This window comes from Micromys minutus, assembly GCF_963924665.1.
Source record: "Micromys minutus genome assembly, chromosome: 6".
NCBI classification, from domain to species: Eukaryota; Metazoa; Chordata; class Mammalia; order Rodentia; family Muridae; genus Micromys; species Micromys minutus.
The window spans coordinates 41901942-41920239 of NC_137975.1; the positions used below are offsets into that span (position 1 = coordinate 41901942).

The 18298-nt window shown below is 38.7% G+C and overlaps 1 pseudogene across 1 annotated transcript; it reads left to right on the plus strand.

Moving 5' to 3' along the window:
• The first annotated feature begins 10253 nt into the window (after positions 1 to 10253).
• On the plus strand, positions 10254 to 10602 carry LOC308421492 (U1 small nuclear ribonucleoprotein C-like; annotated as a pseudogene). The gene has a single exon. The product of its transcript is annotated as a U1 small nuclear ribonucleoprotein C-like (transcript).
• Positions 10603 to 18298: the final 7696 nt, after the last annotated feature.

An 18298-nucleotide genomic window follows, 5' to 3' on the forward strand; every position in this document is an offset into this window, starting at 1 on the left:
ACCTTGTTTCCATAAAGATTCTCCCACTCCCAACCTCCCACCTCAGTGACTTGGAGTTCCCCTACACTGGGAAAATGAGTCATCTTGGGACCAAAGGCCTGTCCTCCCAGAGGACAGACAGTGCTGTCCTCTGCTACATATGCAACTGGAGCCATGGGTCTGTCCATGTGTGCTCTTTGGTTAGTGTTTTAGTCCCTGGGAGCTTAGGGCAGGAGGTGGGAGGTTGATTGGTTGATAATGTTGTTCTTCCCATGGGGTTGCAGACCCTTTCAGCTCCGTCAGTCCTTTCTCAAGCTCTTCCATTGGGGTCCTCGTGTTCAATCTGATGATTAGCTGCAAGCATGCTCCTCTGTATCAGTATGGCTCTGGCAGAGCCTCTGAGGAGGCATCCATATCAGGATTCTTCCAGTAAACACTATTTGGCATCAGCAAGTGACTGGGTTTAGTGGCTGCATATGGGATGGAGTCCTAGCTGAGGCATTCTCTGATTGATCTTTTCTTCAGTCTATTTGTCCCTGTATTTCTTCCCATGAGTATTTTGTTTTCCCTTCTAAGAAGAACCGAGGGATCTACATTCTGGCCTTCTTTTTGGGTTTCATAAGATCTGTGAATTGTTTCTTGGGTATTCTGAGCTTTTTGGGCTAGTATCCACTTATCAGAGAGTACGTACCATGTGTGTTCTTTTGTGACTGGGTTACCTCACACAGGATGATATTCTCTAGTTCCATCATTTGCCTAGTAATTTCATGAAGTTGTTTTTCCAACAAAAGAGGAATGTACCTCTTTCTCCACATCCTCACCAGCATCTGCTGTCACCTGAGTTTTTGATCTTAGCCATTCTGAAGTGGAATCTCAGGGTTGTTTTGATTTGCATTTCCCTGATGACTAAGGATGTTGACCATTTCTTTAGTTGCTTCTCAGCCATTCGGTATTCTTCAGTTGAAAATCTTTTAGTTTAGCCCTGTACCCCCATTTTCAAATAGGATTATTTGATTCTCTGGAGTCTAACTTACTGAGTTCTTTGTATATATTGGATATTAGCCCTCTATCAGATGTAGGACTGGTAAAGATCTTTTCCAAAGCTGGTAGTTGCTGTTACATCCTACTGACAGTGTTCTTGGCCTTATAGAAGCTTTGCAATTTTATGAAGTCCTATTTGTTGATTCTTGATCTCAAATCAAGCCATAAGAATTGGCGTTCTGTCAACAAATTTTTCTCCTGTGCCTATGTGTTTTAAGCTCTTCCCCACTTTCTCTTCTATTAGTTTCAGTGTACCTGGTTTTATGTGGAAGTCTTTAATCTACTTGGACTTGAGTCTGTACAAGGAGATAGGAATGAATTGATTCTTCTATGTGCTGACTGCCAGTTGAACCAGCACCATTGGTTGAAGATGCTGTCTTTATGTTTGTATGTTTTATAAAGATATTGAAGATGAATATTTTTAGTTCCTTTGTTAAAGATCAAGTGACCATAGGTGTGTGGGTTCATTTCTGGCTCTTTAATTCTATTCCATTGATCTATCTGCCTGTGTTTATACCCTGTAGTTTTTATCATGATTGGTCTGTAATACAGCTTGTGGTTAGAGATGGTGATTTCCCCAAAAGGTTTTTTATTGATGAGAAGAGTCTTTGCTATCCTGGATTTTTGTTATTCCAAAGGAATTTGCAGATTCCTCTTTCTAACTCTATGAAGAATTGAGTTGGAATTTTGATGGGGATTGCATTGAATCTGTAGATTGCTTTTGGTGAGATGGCCATTTTTACTATATTAGTCCTGCCAATCCATGCGCATAGGAGATCTTTCGATCTTCCGAGATCTTCTTCAGTTACTTTCTTGAGAGGCTTGAAGTTCTTGTCATACAGGTCCTTCACTTATTTTGTTGTCACCCCAAGGTATATCGTATTCTTTGTGACTATGTGAAGGGTGTCGTTTCTCTAATTCCTTTCTCAGCCTGTTTATCCTTTCAGTAGAGGAAGACTACTGATTTGTTTGAGTTAATTTTATATCCAGTCACTTTGCTGAAGTTGTTTATCAGGTTTAGGAGTTCTCTGGTGGAATTTTTGGGGTCACTTACGTATACTATCATATCATCTGCAAATAGTGATATTTTGAGTTCTTCCTTTCCAATTTGTATCCCTTTGATTTCCTTTTGCTGTCTAATTGCTCCGGCCAGGACTTCCAGTACTATATTGAATAGGTTGGGGGAGAGTGGGCAGCCTTGTCGAGTCCCTGATTTTAGTGGTATTGCTTCAAGTTTCTCACCATTTAGTTTTATGTTAGCTACATTTGGTTTGCTGTATATTGCTTTTACTGTGTTTAGGTATGGGCCTCAAATTCCTGATCTTTCCAAGACTTTTATTATGAAGGGGTATTGAATTTTGTAGAATGCTTTCTCAGCATCTAATGAGATAATCATGTGGTTTTTTTCTTTGAGTTTGTTTATATAGTGGATTACATTGATGGATTTTCTTATTTTGAACCATCCCTGCATACAAGGGATGAAGCCTACTTGATTATGCTAAATGATCATTTTGATGTCTTCTTGGATTCAATTTGCAAGAATTTTATTGAGGATTTTTGCATCAGTGTTCATGAGGGAAATTAGTCTGAAGTTCTGTTTTTTTGTGGTTTAGGTATGAGAGTAATTGTGGCTTTATAGAAGGTAGTATTTCCTCTGTTTCTGTTTTGTGGAGTAATGGTAGAGTATTGGTATTAGATCTCCTATGAAGGTCTGATAAAATTCTGCACTAAATCCATCTGGTCCTAGGCTTTTTGTGGTTGGGAGACTTTTCATGACTGCTTCTTTTTCTTTAGGGGTTATAGAACTGTTTAGATGGTTTATCGGATCCTGATTTAACTTTGGTACCTGGTATCTATCTAGAAAATAGTCCATCTCATCCAGATTTTTCAGTTTTGTTGACTATAGGCTTTTGTAATAGAATCTGTTAATTTTTTTAATTTCCTCAGTTTGTTTTGTTATGTCTCCCTTTTCATTTCTGATTTTGTTAACTTGCATACTGTCTTTGTACCCTCTAGTTAGTCTGGCTAAGGGTTTATCTATCTTGTTGATTTTCTCAAAGAACCAGCTCTTGGGTTGTTTTTGTTGTTGTTGTTGTTTGTTTGCTTGCTTGCTTGTTTTGTTTTGTTTTCTGATTCTTTGTATGGTTTTTTGTTGCTGTTTCTACTTGGTTGATTTCTGTTCTGAATTTGATTATTTCCTGCTGTGTACTTCTCTTGGGTGTATCTTCTTCTTTTTGTTCTAAAGCTTTCAGGTATGCTGTCAAGCTGCTGGTGTATGCTCTTTCCAGTTTCTTTTTGGAGGCACTCAGAGCTACGAGTTTTCCTCTTTCATTCTATTCCATAAGTTTGGGTATGTTGTGCCTTCATTTTCATTAAATTCTAAAAAGTCTTTAGTTTCTTTATTTCTTCCTTGAGCAAGTTATCATTGAGTAGTGCATTGTTCAGCTTCGATGTGTATGTAGGCTTTTTGTTGTTTTTGCTGTTATTGAAGGCCAGCCTTAGTCCATGGTGGTCTGATAGGATGCATGGGAGTATTTCAGTCTTGTATCTGTTGAGACCTGTTTTGTGACTGATTATATGTGCAGTTTTGGAGAGGATACCATGAGGTGCTGAGAAGAAAGTATATTCTTTTGTTTTAGAATGAAATGTCCATTAAATCTATGTGTGTCTCTGTTCAGTTTCTGCTTCCTTGATCTGTCCATTGATGAGAGTGAGGTGTTGAAGTCTCCCACCATTATTGCGTGTTTTGTAATATGTGCTTTGAGATTTAGTAATGTTTCTTTTATGAATGTGGGTGCCTTTGCATTTAGAGTATAGATGTTCAGGATTGACAGCTCATCTTGATAGATTTTTTTTTTTTTTGATGAGTAAAAAGTGTCCTTTCTTATCTTTTCTTGATAACTTTTGGTTGAAAATCTATTTTATTCAACATTAGAATGGCTACTCTAGCTTGTTTCTGGGGACCATTTGCTTGGAAATTTTTTTCCCAGCCTTTTACTCTGAGGTAGTACCTGTCTTTGTCATTGAGATGAGTTTCTTGTATGTAGCAAGATTCTGTGTCCTGTTTACATATCCAGTCTGATAGTCTGTCTTTTTATTGGGGAACTGAGTATTGATGTTAAGAGATATTAAGAAATAATGATTGTTGTTTTCTGGTTTTTTTTTTTTTTTTTTTTTTTTGTTGTTGTTGTTAGTGGTAGAATCATGTTTGTGTGGTTTTCTTTTTTTGGTTTTGTTGCTGTTGGACCCCCAAGGTCTCAGCCTAGGTGCACCGCCCCAAAGAACACAACTTGACAATAGATTGCTGCAGTGGCAAGAGGTTTATTAACCCAACACGCCCAGGGGGCTGCTTGGCCTCACAGGGAGAGTCAACTCTGAACTCCAAAAGCATACAGCTTTTATACCTTTTTTTGGTGAGGGTGCAAACTACTGTATTATGATTTTTTTTGGTCAGCAAAGCAGCAGCATAATTTTCAGAAAGAGGAGAGGAAGGGGGGAGGAAGTGGGGAGAAATTTTTAGCAATAAGGTTGTTCACAATTTACAGGTTTTCTTGGAATTTAGTACAGAGAAGGGCAGGGGAGTTGTTCTGAGAGCAGGTTTTTTTTGTTTGTTTGTCTTAACTCAGCTTGGTCAGCATAGCCTGGTTATTCTGACCTGTCCACTAAAACTTTGTTTTTATATTTTTAGAACACTGTTTATACAATTTCAAAAACTTTGAAGGGTTTAGGTTGATCATGTATATTTGGACTTTTCTATGAGACCCTGTGGTTGTCAGCCAGTAAATTCTGTTCTTGTTTATTTCCCAAGAGTGTGTTTTGAAAATGAAAAGTCTCAGAGCCCCTAAGCACTTTGTTTCTACATTGCAAGAAGATTACTTTCTTGCTTTTCCTAGGGTGTAGTTTTTCTTCTTCTGTTGAAATTTTCCATCTATTATCCTTTGTTGGGCTGGAATTGTGGACAGATATTGTGTAAATTTGCTTTTGTCCTGGGATATCTTGCTTTTTCTATCTATGGTAATTGAGAGTTTTGCTGGAATCTGGGCTGGCATTTGTGTTCTCTTAGGGTCTGTATGATGCCTGTCCAGGATCTTCTAGCTTTCATAGTCTCTGTTGAGAAGTCTGATATAATTCTGATTGGTCTGCCTCTGTATGTTACTTGACCTTTCCCCTTACTGCTTTTAATATTCTTTCTTTCTTTGTACATTTTGTGTTTTGACTATTATGTGTCAGGAGGAATTTCTTTTCTGGTCCAATATATTTGGAGTTCTGTAGGCTTCTTGTATGTTATTGTACATCTCTTTCTAGATGTCTAGGTTAGGGAAGTTTTCTTATATAATTTGTTAAAAATATTTACTGGCCCTTTAAGTTGGGAATCTTCGCTCTCTTCTACACCTAATATCCTTAGGTTTATTCTTCTTATTGTGTCCTGAATATCCTAAATATTTTGGGTTAGGAGTTTTTTCCTTTTTGTATTTTTTCTGACTATTGTGTCAATGTTTTTTATGGTATCTTCTGCACCTAAGATTCTCTTTTCTATTCTTGTATTCTATTGGTGATGCTTGCATCTACAACTGATCTATTTCCTAGGTATTCTATGTCCGGGGTTGTGTCTTTTTGTGATTTTTTTTTTATTGTTTCTATTTCCAGTTTTAGATCCTGGATGGTTTTGTTCAATTCCTTACCTGTTTGGTTGTATTTTCCTGCAGCTCTTTGAGAGATTTTTATGTTTCTTCTTTAAGGACTTCTACCTGTTTCCCTGTGTTTTGTATTTCTTTAAGGGAGTTATTCATGTGCTTCTTGAAGCCCTCTCATCATCATCATGACGTATGATTTTAAGTCCAAATCCTGTTTTTCTGGTGCGTTTGGATATCTCCTTCTTGCTGTGGTAGGAGAACTGGGTTCTGATGTTGCCAAGTTGTCTTGATTTCTGTCATTTAGGTTCTTGTGCTGCTTCTTGCCATCTTGTTATCTGTAATGCTAGTTGGTCTTGTTGTCTCTGACAGGAGCCTGTCTCTCCTGTGAGCCTGTGGGCCTGTGGGCTTTGGAGTGAGAGTGCTCCTGGGTGATCAGCTCTCTGTGGGCAGATTGTGGGTCCTGATGGCAGTGAGACAGTCCTAGCTCTCCAGGAACTCCTTTCAAATGTGCTTAATGAGCTCCTCTTCTGCCTCCACATTCCTCTTCTTCCCATTTTTCGGTGCTGTGCTCTTCGAAGTTCTGCCTAAGTTCTTCACAGTTACTTTCCACTTTGCTGCTTTATCTTTAGCTGTGTCTAATCTGCAGCTGAATATCTTCAGCAAGTTTCAGATTTTACTTGTTTTGTCTCACTTGTTTTGTCTTCTCACTAAACTTAACACCACTTTTCAAAATGGTCTCATCATCTTTAAAATGCCAATTATTATATTTTACTGTCGTCTGTAAAAGATGAAATTTTTCTTTTCACATTAAATTCCAGAAGACTATTAACATTGCCACTTACAAAAAAGGCAGGTTTCCTTACATGAACCCTGAGAGAGTAATTATTCTTCCCATATTTTATGTGTGTTGTTATTGACATAAATCATGTCTAGTAGGTCTGATTGTTGTTTCTGAGTCTTGCTCATGGAGACCACTTTCTCCTGAAGCACATACCCAAGTTCTGCTGGTATAGGTCAGAACAGTAGACGTAAACATTTACCATTATCAACATTTGTCATAGTGTATTGAGTTCTGTGTTTGTCCTTTCCTATTTGAGGATACCATTTGGAGACCAACAGGAAGAGGAATTCACGAAGTCATTTGAATGGGGGATTTATCCAGAGGCCTGGGAAATCAGCATCAGGTTCACAGCAGCCCAGAGTCATGCAGGATTTCCTGGAAAGATGTTTACAGTGAGAATGGGGGAGTTTATGAATAATTAAACTGATCTAGAGGTGCTGTGGAGTCAGCTGACTCTAACATTCTGTTCTTCTGTAGTTAATTTGTTACCAAGAAACCACTAACCTTGCCTGTAAGTGTTGGTATTTTTAGGTTAAATATTGTTGCCTCCTCCAAAATGCAGCCTCTCTCAGTCTGAAGCTGCCAGAAATAGCCTTAATTTATAACTTGTTCATTATTTCTGTTTTGTCCAAGATGTCTTGTAGAAGCCTACATTAAAGTTTCCTTTATGGTATGTTGACATTTTTATAACATTCTAAATTTATCCTGATCATAATTATTAGCAGGAGAAATCGCTCATAATTTCCTTTTCATTTTCCATAAGCAACTTGCCCTGAAGACCTAATATAGCTCCCAAAAGATTCCTTATCTGCAGAATAATGAGGACAGCCATGGCTTTGGATACAGACCCTAGTGGTCCTTCGTAGTTGATCATTATCTGGCAGACATTTTCCAGCCCCCTCTTTGGGGAAATAAAGCTTAAACAGTGGAATTTGTCCCTAATCAAAGCAGAGATGAGGAAAATAATATCCTAATGCTGGTAGATTTCTCATGAGGTGAGTGTTGAACAGCAGGAAAACATACTTAAACCAGGCTCTTTATGTGCACCAACCTCAGCATGATGTGGCTTTGTTGGTTTTGAGAGAGGGTCTCCTATAACTCAAGTGATGGCCTCCAACACACTCAGTAGCTGAATTCCTAATCCTCCTGCCTCTACTTCTGAGTGCTGGTGTTATAGGCATGGGTCAACACATTCATCTCAGTGTCATTTTTAAATGGAAAGCACCAGATTTATAGTATAGTTTTATTAATGATGTATTGATTTTCATTTTATGTGCATTGGTATTTGCCTGCATGTCAGTCTATGTGAGTGTGTTGGATATTCTGAAGCTAGAGTTACAGACAGTTGTGAGCTGCCATGTGGGTGCTGGGAATTGAAGTCAATGCTATGAATCTCTGAGTCATCTCTCCAGCCTGGTATAGACTTTGAATGTTGGAAACTAGCAATTGTTCCAGCCCTCCAGCTCACTTTAGCAGACACCATGCAAATGAAAACTCAAATCACTAACTAAATTTAGCCTCTTTCCTTCCTTGGGATCCAGCTGAAAGGGGCTACACTTCCAGCGCAGCTTTCATAAGTCCTACCTTTGCTGTCTTTCCCTGTGCGGCACACACCTTATAATATTTTACAATCACGCCTCCAGCTGCAGGTGATTGCTTTTCCAATCCACCCATACCTCATACTTTCAATCTCATGTGGTCTCAGCAGACTGACTGCCTGCCTGTGGCCATAAGAAGATGGTGTTCAGAGTGAATAAAAAGGATGCCATATTAAAATAAGCCCAAACTGTTTTAAAGCCTCAACTTCTGGCAGTACCAGTCTTGAGTACCCACCCTTAGAGAGCACATGTGTGTTTCCAGCTTACACAGCCCCTCCAGCCTGTGCTTCCCCACTGTCGCTATTACCTTGTGTGCTAATCCCCAGAGCACTGCCCTGCTCTTGGCTTGACTGAAATGTGTGCACAGAAAGAGGGAAGAGTTTCAACCTCTCAGCCCCACACCCCATATCTAAGGAGAGATGAGAATGGGAAGAGACAGACACAGCCCCTTCTCCCACTGTTTGGAGTCCCACGAGAACACTAACCTTCATAACTGTAACGTATGTGCAGAGGCCCTAGGTCGGTCTCATGCATCCTTTCTGGTTGGTGGTTCAGTCTCTTTGAGCATCTGTAGGTCCGGATTAGTTGATTCTATAGGTTTTCTTGTGGTGTTCTTGAACCTTCTGGGTTCTACAATCCTCTGTCCCCCATTCTACAGGATTCTCCAAGCTCTGCCTAATGTGTGGCTGTGGGTCTCTGCATTTGTTTCCATCAGTTGCTGGGTGAAGCCTCTCTGATGACAATTGGGTTGGATATCAATCTATGAGTTTAGCAGAATATTATTAGGAGTCATTCCATTGACTTGTTGTTTAGGTTTTTTGTTTGTTTGTTTGTTGCCAGTTGTGTTTGGTTTTATCCCAAGTCTCTAGGCTATACAGTCTGAGTTCTGACCCTCCAGGCAGTACCAGCGGCTCCCTCTCTTTGCATGTGTCTCAAGCTGGACTAATCATTGGTTGGCTACTCCCCCAATTTCTATACCACCTTTACTAGGTTTCTAGTCAGTCCTCAAGATGCACCCCAATTCCAGCTGTCTCTCCTAGTACTTTCTCCCTCCACCCTCCCCCAACCTCATCCCTCCTGTTCCCATCCCCTGCCATCCCTCCTCCACCACCATGTCTATTCTATTTCCCTGCTCAGTGAGACTCAAGTGTCCCCTCTTGTAAGTTGTTTCCAGGTTCTGGCTATCACTAATGAATCTGTGGCTTTGGAGAGCTTTTCCCCCCTTACTTGGTTGCCTCATCCAGCCTTAATACAAAGGGAGGGGCCTTGTCTTACTGCAACTTGATATACCAAGACTGGTTGATGTCTATGGGAGACTTCTTCTTTACCGAAGAGAAACGAAGGAAGAATGGATTGCAGAGGAGAGGTATAGGGCAGAAACTGGGAGCAGACAGAATATATATATATATATATAATATAATATGTACATACATATAATATATATGTATAATTTAAAGCAGAAGAAGAATTGAAAAGAGTGGGGGTTTTGATACACACTTTTTTCTGAGCTAAAAGTCCTATCAGCACCACTCCTTGTCTCATGACAGTAACTAACACACTGTGAGAGTCTGCAGTGCAACATATATATATATGGTTTGTTCGAGAGTAAATGGGTGTAAGAATCATTCTTCTATCTGAGAGCTTTTGTTTTAAGAGCTGTTAACACTGCTGTTTTGGAAGAGATTTTCTCTCCCAAAGCTTCATGTCCCCCACATTGGAGTCTCTCACTGGCCCAGCACCTCATGATGGCAGAAGCAACAACACGGGCAAACTAGACCCAGCAGTGGAGGTGGCAGAGGTCACTCTCATCTCTCATCAGAGAGAGCTGTATGGGACTTCTGGCCCAAGGTTCCACATTGTTCTACTCAGAAACAGGAAACACCCGATTATCTCAAGAATAAAAGCAAGTGGTGTGGGAGGTATAGACCAGCTCGCACGCAAGGGTGAATGCCAGGCATGGAAGACAAGTTCAAGTAAGTTCCACATTCAGAAATCAGTAAAGAGGAAACCTGGGTAGCCAACGGCCTGTGGAGCAACATCCCTAAGTTTTATTGTGACTACTGTGATGCATATCTTACCCACGATTCTCCATCTGTGAGGAAGACACACTGCAGTGGCTGGAAACACAAAGAGAATGTCAAACACCATTACCAGAAATGGATGGAAGAGCCGGCCCAGAGCCTGACAGACAAAACAACAACTGTGTTTCAAGATCCCTCCAGCTCCGTTCTCTGCTCTGACGACTGCAGGGGCTATGATCCCACTTCCTCCAAGTCTCCGGGGTCCTCCTCGGCCTGGCATGATGCCTGCACCCCACATTGGAGGCCTTCCCATGATGCCAATGATGGGCCCCCCTCCTCCTGGGATGATGCCTGTGGGACCAGCTCCTGGGTCTCAACCACACATGGGAGGCCACACGCCCATGATGCCCGGGCCTCCAATGATGAGACCTCCTGCCCTCCCTATGATGATGCCGACATGATTTGGCATGACCCAGACAGACAGATAGAAGCAGAAGGCTCTTTATTGTTTTGTTGTTCTTGTTGTTTCACCAGGAGATCTTGGTGCTGAGCCTGAGTGTTTACTAGATGCAGGACAAGGAACTTTCTTCCTAACAGAGTGCTTCTGGAGAGAGAAGTGATACAAAAAAGTGCGGTTTATACTTACATTGTGAAATGTGAAAATAAAATACTCAGCTCTTTTAGTTAAAAACAAAATCAGTAAAGAAAAAAAAAAAATAAAAACGATTACAACTTTTGAGAACTCTGTGTTGTCATCATGAGACCAAATCCAAGAACTGAAGTAGAAAAAGAAGCTGAGATAAAACCGAAAATCTATTCAATGAAATTGTGAAAGACCATTTCTCCAAATCTGGGCAAAGAAATATCATACCATGAACCCTGAGGTTGTGTTATTTACTGGAAAAACCTGTTTTTAGTTGTGGTGTGGGCTCAACCCTAGCACACACCTTTAATACAAGAGCTTCCTGTTTATTATAAACAGGATTAAATGAAGTCAGCCATTGGTCAAGAGGCAGAACAAGCAGCCAGATGAACATAAGATAAAACCAGAGTGAGAGGAAGTCAGAAGAGCAGATAGAGATACACACTGGAAGTAGAAGGGAGGGACGTTCCATTTGAGGGATTTTTGAGCCTGTTTGGAGAAGAGACTCTTTTGGGGGATGTCAGCTGAGAAGGAAGGTCAGCTGGGATATTCCCCTGCCTCTCTGATCTAGCAGGTTCACATCTGGCTCTGAATCTTCATTAGTAAAGTCAAACATTTGAGATTTTGTTAAAAACCTAAGCATATTGAACTGCAAATGGTCACAGCCTAAAAAGAACTTCTCTATTATATGTTACAGTTCAAATGCTCAGACTACAGAGCAAAGAAACATTAAATTGTATAAGAGGAAAACTGAACTTCACTTAGAAGCGTAATCCCATCAGACCATCATCAGACCTCTTAACAAAACCCCACAAAGCCAGGAAATCATGAATAACATATTTTAAACCCTGAAAGTAAAGAACTGCCAACAAAGATTACGATAGTCAGCAAAATTATATTTTAAAATCAACAGAGAAATAGACATTCCTAAATATGCATGACTTCTAGACCAGTGTTACAGAAGATACTTAGGACCATCCTGTTCCAGCTTGCTTTCTGTTGCTGACATAAAACATTCTGACCAGAGGTAGCTGTCCCAATCCATCACTGAAGGAAGTCAGAGCAGGAACTTAAGGCAGGAACCAAGAGCTAAGATCCATGGAAGAAACGTGCTAGTGGACTTTCAGGCTTATCTATACCAAGTCTTCTTATACAGTCTAAAATCACCTGCCCAGGGATGGTACCACCTACAACAACCACGAACTTCTTCTATAGACATGCCCACAAGCTAATCTAACTTAGGCAATTCTTCAATCAAAATTTTCCTCTCAGATGACTCTAGGCTGTGTCAAGTCAACAAGGTAAACTAGAATAAATCCTATACACAGAGAAGGTGGGAACTATACATAATCACATGACCACAGTTGAGTTTTTTTTAGGAGTACTGACGACTGAACATAGGGATTTATGCATTAGAGGCAGGTGCTCTCTACAACTTAAATACAATGCCTATATATGAGTGGGAAGAAAAAAGGAATTTAGTGTCTACAACAATACAATTGTATAAAGATTATTTACCATGAAACCTTGGACTTAATGGTGGAATCTTGAAACATTTCACCCCTGAAAAATGGGTCATTGATAATACAAATATTATTCAAGAAAGAAAAATGAATCTATTAGAAGTAAGCGAGTTAGACTGGTTACATGGCTCAGCGATTAAAGGCACTTGCTGCCAAACTTGCTGGTCTGAGTTTGATCTCTGGGATGGACAAAGTAGGAGAGAGATGACTCCTGTAGGTTTTCCTCTGATCGTGATTTTTGTTCCGTGACATACATGTGGTTAAATACACACACACGCACATGCACACACTTTTCCCCTAAGTTACTTTTGGTCATAGTATTTGTCACAATACCAAAAAGGAAAAACTGTTTCCAAATTGACCAGCAATGATCCAACATTTGCAAATTAATAACCATATTATAGCACAAATAGAAACCAAGAATCATCTGAATATATACAGAAAGGGCCTTTGATAAAACTTAATGCTTTATGATAAAACCATCAACAAGCTAGATATAAGAACTCATCAGTCCTTCATGAAAAAGCCATCAAAAAGTTAAATATAAGAGAATCATACCTTAATACACTATACAATAAATCCATAGCCAATGTCATACTAAATGTGTTAAAGTGAAAACTTTATTCTAAAGTAAGGAGCAAGGCAAGAGGGTCTGTGTACTGTTACCTGCTCTTCTTTAACACAGGACTTGAAGACTTAGACTTAGCCAGGGCATTCCCAGAAATAAAAGGGAGAGAAAATAAGAAAGGCATAAGTCATTTTTTCCTAACACATGGTAGAATTCTATACTCATAAAACTTGAAAGATGTTTCAAAATATCTCATATCTTATAAATTCAGTAAAGTATCAGGATAGAAAATCAACACATAAAAGTCAGTAGCTCTCTTATATACTACTTGCATACTTATATTGAACCCACAGAGAAAGAAACCAGGAAAGCAGTATAATTTGAAAAACCCATGAATGGGTCTAACCGAGGAGGTAAGAAGTCCCTACAATGAAGCCTTCAGGACATGGGGGAAGCTGAAGATCTCTGAAGAGAAGGGGTAGAGAAAGCAGATGTTGGTAAAAATGGTGCGCTTGTGAAAGGAATCAGATCCGAGGCAGTCCCCAGCTCACCAGCAACATTTGCCACTGAATTAAAAACCGATTCCCTAAAATTCATCTAGCAGCTGCATCCAGATTTGTGGAACAAAGAACATAGAATATTGTATAATAGACCTTTAGTGAGTCGTGCTGAGAATACTAGATGTCCTGATATGTATCTCACCCTGTGAGGAAACCAACTCAAAATGAATCTTAGACCTTAGTGTAAGTCCTGAAGATTGAAATTTTTTAGCAGAAAATGCCAGAGAAACACTTGAAGATATTGGCATGCAGTGGTTTCCTGAATAGGAATTAATAATTCCTAGTATGAATTACTGGCTTAGTATATAAGAGCAAGAATCAACATATAGGTTAGTATCAAATTAAAAGTCTTCTGCAAAGCCAAGGAAACAGTCAATATTACGAAGTTACAACCTATAGAAGGAAAGAAACCACAGCTAGCTCTTTATTTGACAACAGGCCAACATCCAGAATATACAAAGTATTTAAACACTTAACAAAATTTATTCAGTCAATAAACAAATATAACAACCTAAAAAATTAAAGTAGTACAAACATCCTGTAGGGAAAAAATGTGTGGGAATCCCTAGCCACTCAGAATAGCTGCCATGGAAGTGAACAGCACCAAATGTTAGTGAAACTGTGATGGGGAAGGAACACTTACACATTGCTGGTGGGACTGTAAGCTACGGTGGAGAACAGAGCAGAGATTTGTAAGAAACCAAACAAGCCACTAAACATAGGAGCAGGAGAGGGATGGAGAGATGGCTCAGTTAGAATGTCTCAGTGGTTATGAGCACTAACTGCTCTTCAAGAGGACCCAGGTTCAATTCCCAGAAGCCACAGAGTCTCACAATCATTCATAATTTCAGTTCTGAGGATCCAGTACTCACTTCTAGCTTACATCGGTACCAGGCTCACATGGACGGTTAATTAGCCACAAAAAGGAACAAATCACACAATTACTTTATTTGTTATTTTATTTTTTGGTAAAGTGCAACTAAAGGTCACCTATAGGAAATGAGCTAGGCTCAGACAAATTTTGTGCATTGTTTTCTGTCATGTGAAATCAAAAAAAAAAAATGTTGCAGGATATTAGAATACTTATCTTTGTTAATTCTACATAATCATGTGGTATGGTTTGGCTCTAAAATGTTGTTACGGGTTAATGTTTGGAGCACTTATTCTGCAGCAAACAACATTGTTTTAGAAGGCTGTGGAAATGTTGAAAATGGAGCAGCTGATGTAAAATGGTCACTAGGCTGTGGAGTTGAACCCTAGCCTGTAGGCTTAGCTTTGTTGCTGTCTCCGAGTCTTCAGGGATGGAACATTTTTCTTCTACTGTCTCTTCCACAACGGGCCAGACTGAAATGCATAAAGTGTGAACAAAACAAACCTGAAAGTCATTTCTGTGAGGTATTTTGTCACACCAATGCAAACACAATTCATACACTTTGAAATATTGTCACTACCATAGTAGGCACAGAAGGTGTGTTTAATCAAGAATTATGCAAAATTGAACAAAATAAGAGAAGGTCCACTTTTATAGAAGTTCTACTACTCATTTAGTTAAATTTATTTTATAAATGCAATAATTCCATGTATATTATAGATTCAGTATAATTTTAGTCTTTACACATTTTACCTGTTAATTGTTCATTAATCATATATATATATATATATATATATATATATATATATATATATATATATATATATATATATATATATATAAAACTTTGTTATTACTTCCTCCTCCCATATCCTTTAGCCTCTCTCATTATTTTTATTAATTTATTTATTTTATAAAATATTATTATAGCTCACAAAATTTGTTACATACTAATATATGAGGAATACACAATTTTTTTCTAAGAAATTTTTTCTGAGGCTTTTACATTTTCGCCTTCCTTCTTTTTGAGCTTCATAAAGTCTATGAGTTGTTTCTTGAATATTCAGAGCTTTCTGGAGCTAGTATCCAATTCTCAGTAAGTGCATATCATGAGTGTTCTTTTGTGACTGGGTTACCTCACTCAGGATGATATTCTCTAGTTCCATCCATTTGCCTAGGAATTTCGTAAAGTCATTGTTTCTAATAGCTGAGTAGTACTCCATTGTATAAATGTACCAAACTTTCTGTATCCATTCCTCTGTTGAAAGACATCTGGGTTCTTTTCAGCTTCTGGCGATTATAAATAAGGCTGCGATGAACATGGTGGAGCATGTTTTCTTGTTATATGTTGGAGCATCTTTGGGGTATATGCCCAGAAGTGGAATATCTGGGTCTTCAGGTAGTACCATGTCCAATTTTCTGAGAAACCATCAGACTGATTTCCAGAGTGATTGTACCATCTTACAACCCCACCAACAGTGGAGGAGTGTCCCCCTTTCTCCACATCCTCGCCAGCATCTGCTGCCATCTGAGTTTTTGATCTTAGCCATTCTGACTGGTTAGGGGGAATCTCAGGGTTGTTTTGATTTGCATTTCCTTGATGACTAGGGATGTAGAGCATTTCCTTAGGTGCTTCTCAACCATTTGATATTCCTCAATTGAGAATTCTTTGGTTAGCTCTGTACCCCATTTTTTAATAGGATTGTTTGATTCTCTGGAGTTTAGCTTCTTGAATTCTTTGTATGTATTAGATATTAGACCTCTATCAGATGTGGGATTGGTAAAGATATTTTCCCAGTCTGTTGGCTGTCATTTTGTTTTCGTGACAGTGTCTTTAGCCTTACAGAAGCTTTGCAATCTCATTAAGTCCCATTTATCAATTCTTGATCTTAGAGCACAAGCCATTGATGTTCTTCTGTTCAGGAAAATTTTCCCTGTGCCTATGTGTTCTAAGGTTTTCCCCACTTTCTCTTCTAATAGTTTCAGTGTACCTGGTTTTATGTGGAGATCTTTGATCCACTTGCACTTCAGCTTTGTACAAGGAGATAAGAAAGGATCAATCTGCATTCTTCTGCGTGCTGACTGCCAGTTGAACCAACACCATTTGTTGAATAGGTCCTTTTTCCATTGAATGTTTTTAGGTCCTTTGTCAGAGATCAAGTGACCATAGATTTGAGGGTTTATTTCTGGGTCTTCAATTCTGTTCCATTGATCTACCTGCCTATCTATACCAATACCATGTGATTTTTAACACAATTTATCTGTAATATAACTTGAGGTCAGGGATAGTGATTCCTGCAGAAGTTTTCATGTTGTTGAGAATAGATTTTGCTATCCTATATTTTTTGTTATTCCAGATGAAACTGCAAATTGCTCTTTCCAACTGTATGAAGAATTGAGTTGGAATTTTGATGGGGATTGCATTGAATTTGTAGATTGCTTTTGGTAAGATGGCCATTTTTACAGTGTTGATCCTTTCAATCAATTTATGAGCATGGGAGATCTTTCCTCCTTCTGAGATCTTCTTCAATTTCCTTATTCAGAGATTTGAAGTTCTTGTCATATGGATCTGTCACTTGCTTAGTTAGGGTCACACCAAAGTATTTCATATTGTTTGTGACTATTGTGAAGGTTGTCTTTTCCATAATTTTTTTCTCAGCATGGTTATCCTTTCAGTAGAGGAAGCCTACTGATTTGTTTGAGTTAATTTTATATCCAGCCACTTTGCTGAAGTTGTTTAGCAGTTGTACAAGTTCTCTGGTGGAATTTTTGGGGTCACTTAAGTATACTATCATGTCATCAGCAAATAGTGATATTTTGACTTCTGCTTTCTCGGATTGTATTCCTTTGACTTCCTTTTGTTGTCTAATTACTCTGGCCAGGGCTTCAGTACTATATTGAATAGGTAGGGAAAGAGTGGGTAGCCTTGTCTAGTCCCTGATTTTAGTGGGATTACTTCACATTTCTCACCATTTAGTTTGATGTTGGCTACTGTTTTGCTGTATATTGCTTTTACTATGTTTAGTTATGGGTCTCCAGTTCCTGATCTTTCTAAGACTTTTATTATGAAGGGGTGTTGAATTTTGTCAAATGCTTTCTCATCATCTAGTGAGATGATCATGTAGGTTTTTTTTCTTTGAGTTTGTTTATATGGTAGATCATATTGATGGAATTCCATATATTAAACCATTTCTGAATCCCAGGAATGAAGCCTACTTAATCATGGTGAATGATCGTTTTAATGTGTTCTTGGATTCAGTTTGCAAGGATTTTGTTGAGTATTTTTACATCAATGTTTATAAGTGAGATTGGTCTGAAGTTCTCTTTCTTTGTAGGGTCTTTGCGTGGTTTAGGAACGAGGATTATTGTGGCCTCAAAAATGAGTTAGGTAGTGTTCCATCTGACTCTATTTTGTGGAATGGTTTGGAGAGTATTGGTGTTAGGTTGTCAAAAAATGTCTGATAGAATTCTGTACTGAACCCATCTAGACCTGGATTTTTTTTTTTTTTTTTTTTTTTTTTTGGTTGGGAGGCTTTTGATGACTGATTCTATTTCTTTAGGTTTTATGGGATTATTTAAATGGTTTATCTGGTCCTGGTTGAACTTTAGTATCTGGTATCTGTCTAGGAATTCATCTATTTCCTCTAGATTTTCCAGCTTTGTTGAGTATAGGCTTTTATATTAGGATCCGATGACTTCTTGAATTTCCTCAATTTCAGCTGTTATGTCTCCACTTTCCTTTCTGATTTTGTTAATTTTGATACTCTCTCTTTGCCCTCTAGTTAGTCTGGCTAAGGGTTTATCAATCTTGTTGATTTTATCAAAGAACCAGCTCTTGGTTTTGTTGATTCTTTGAATGGTTCTTTTTGTTTCTATTTTGTCAATTTCTGCTCTGAGATTGATTATTTCTTGTCGTATATTCCTCTTGGGTGTATCTGCTTCCTTTTTTTCTAGAGCTTTCAACTGTGCTTTCAAGTTGCTAGTGTATGCTCTCTCCAGTTTCTTTTTGGAAGCACTCA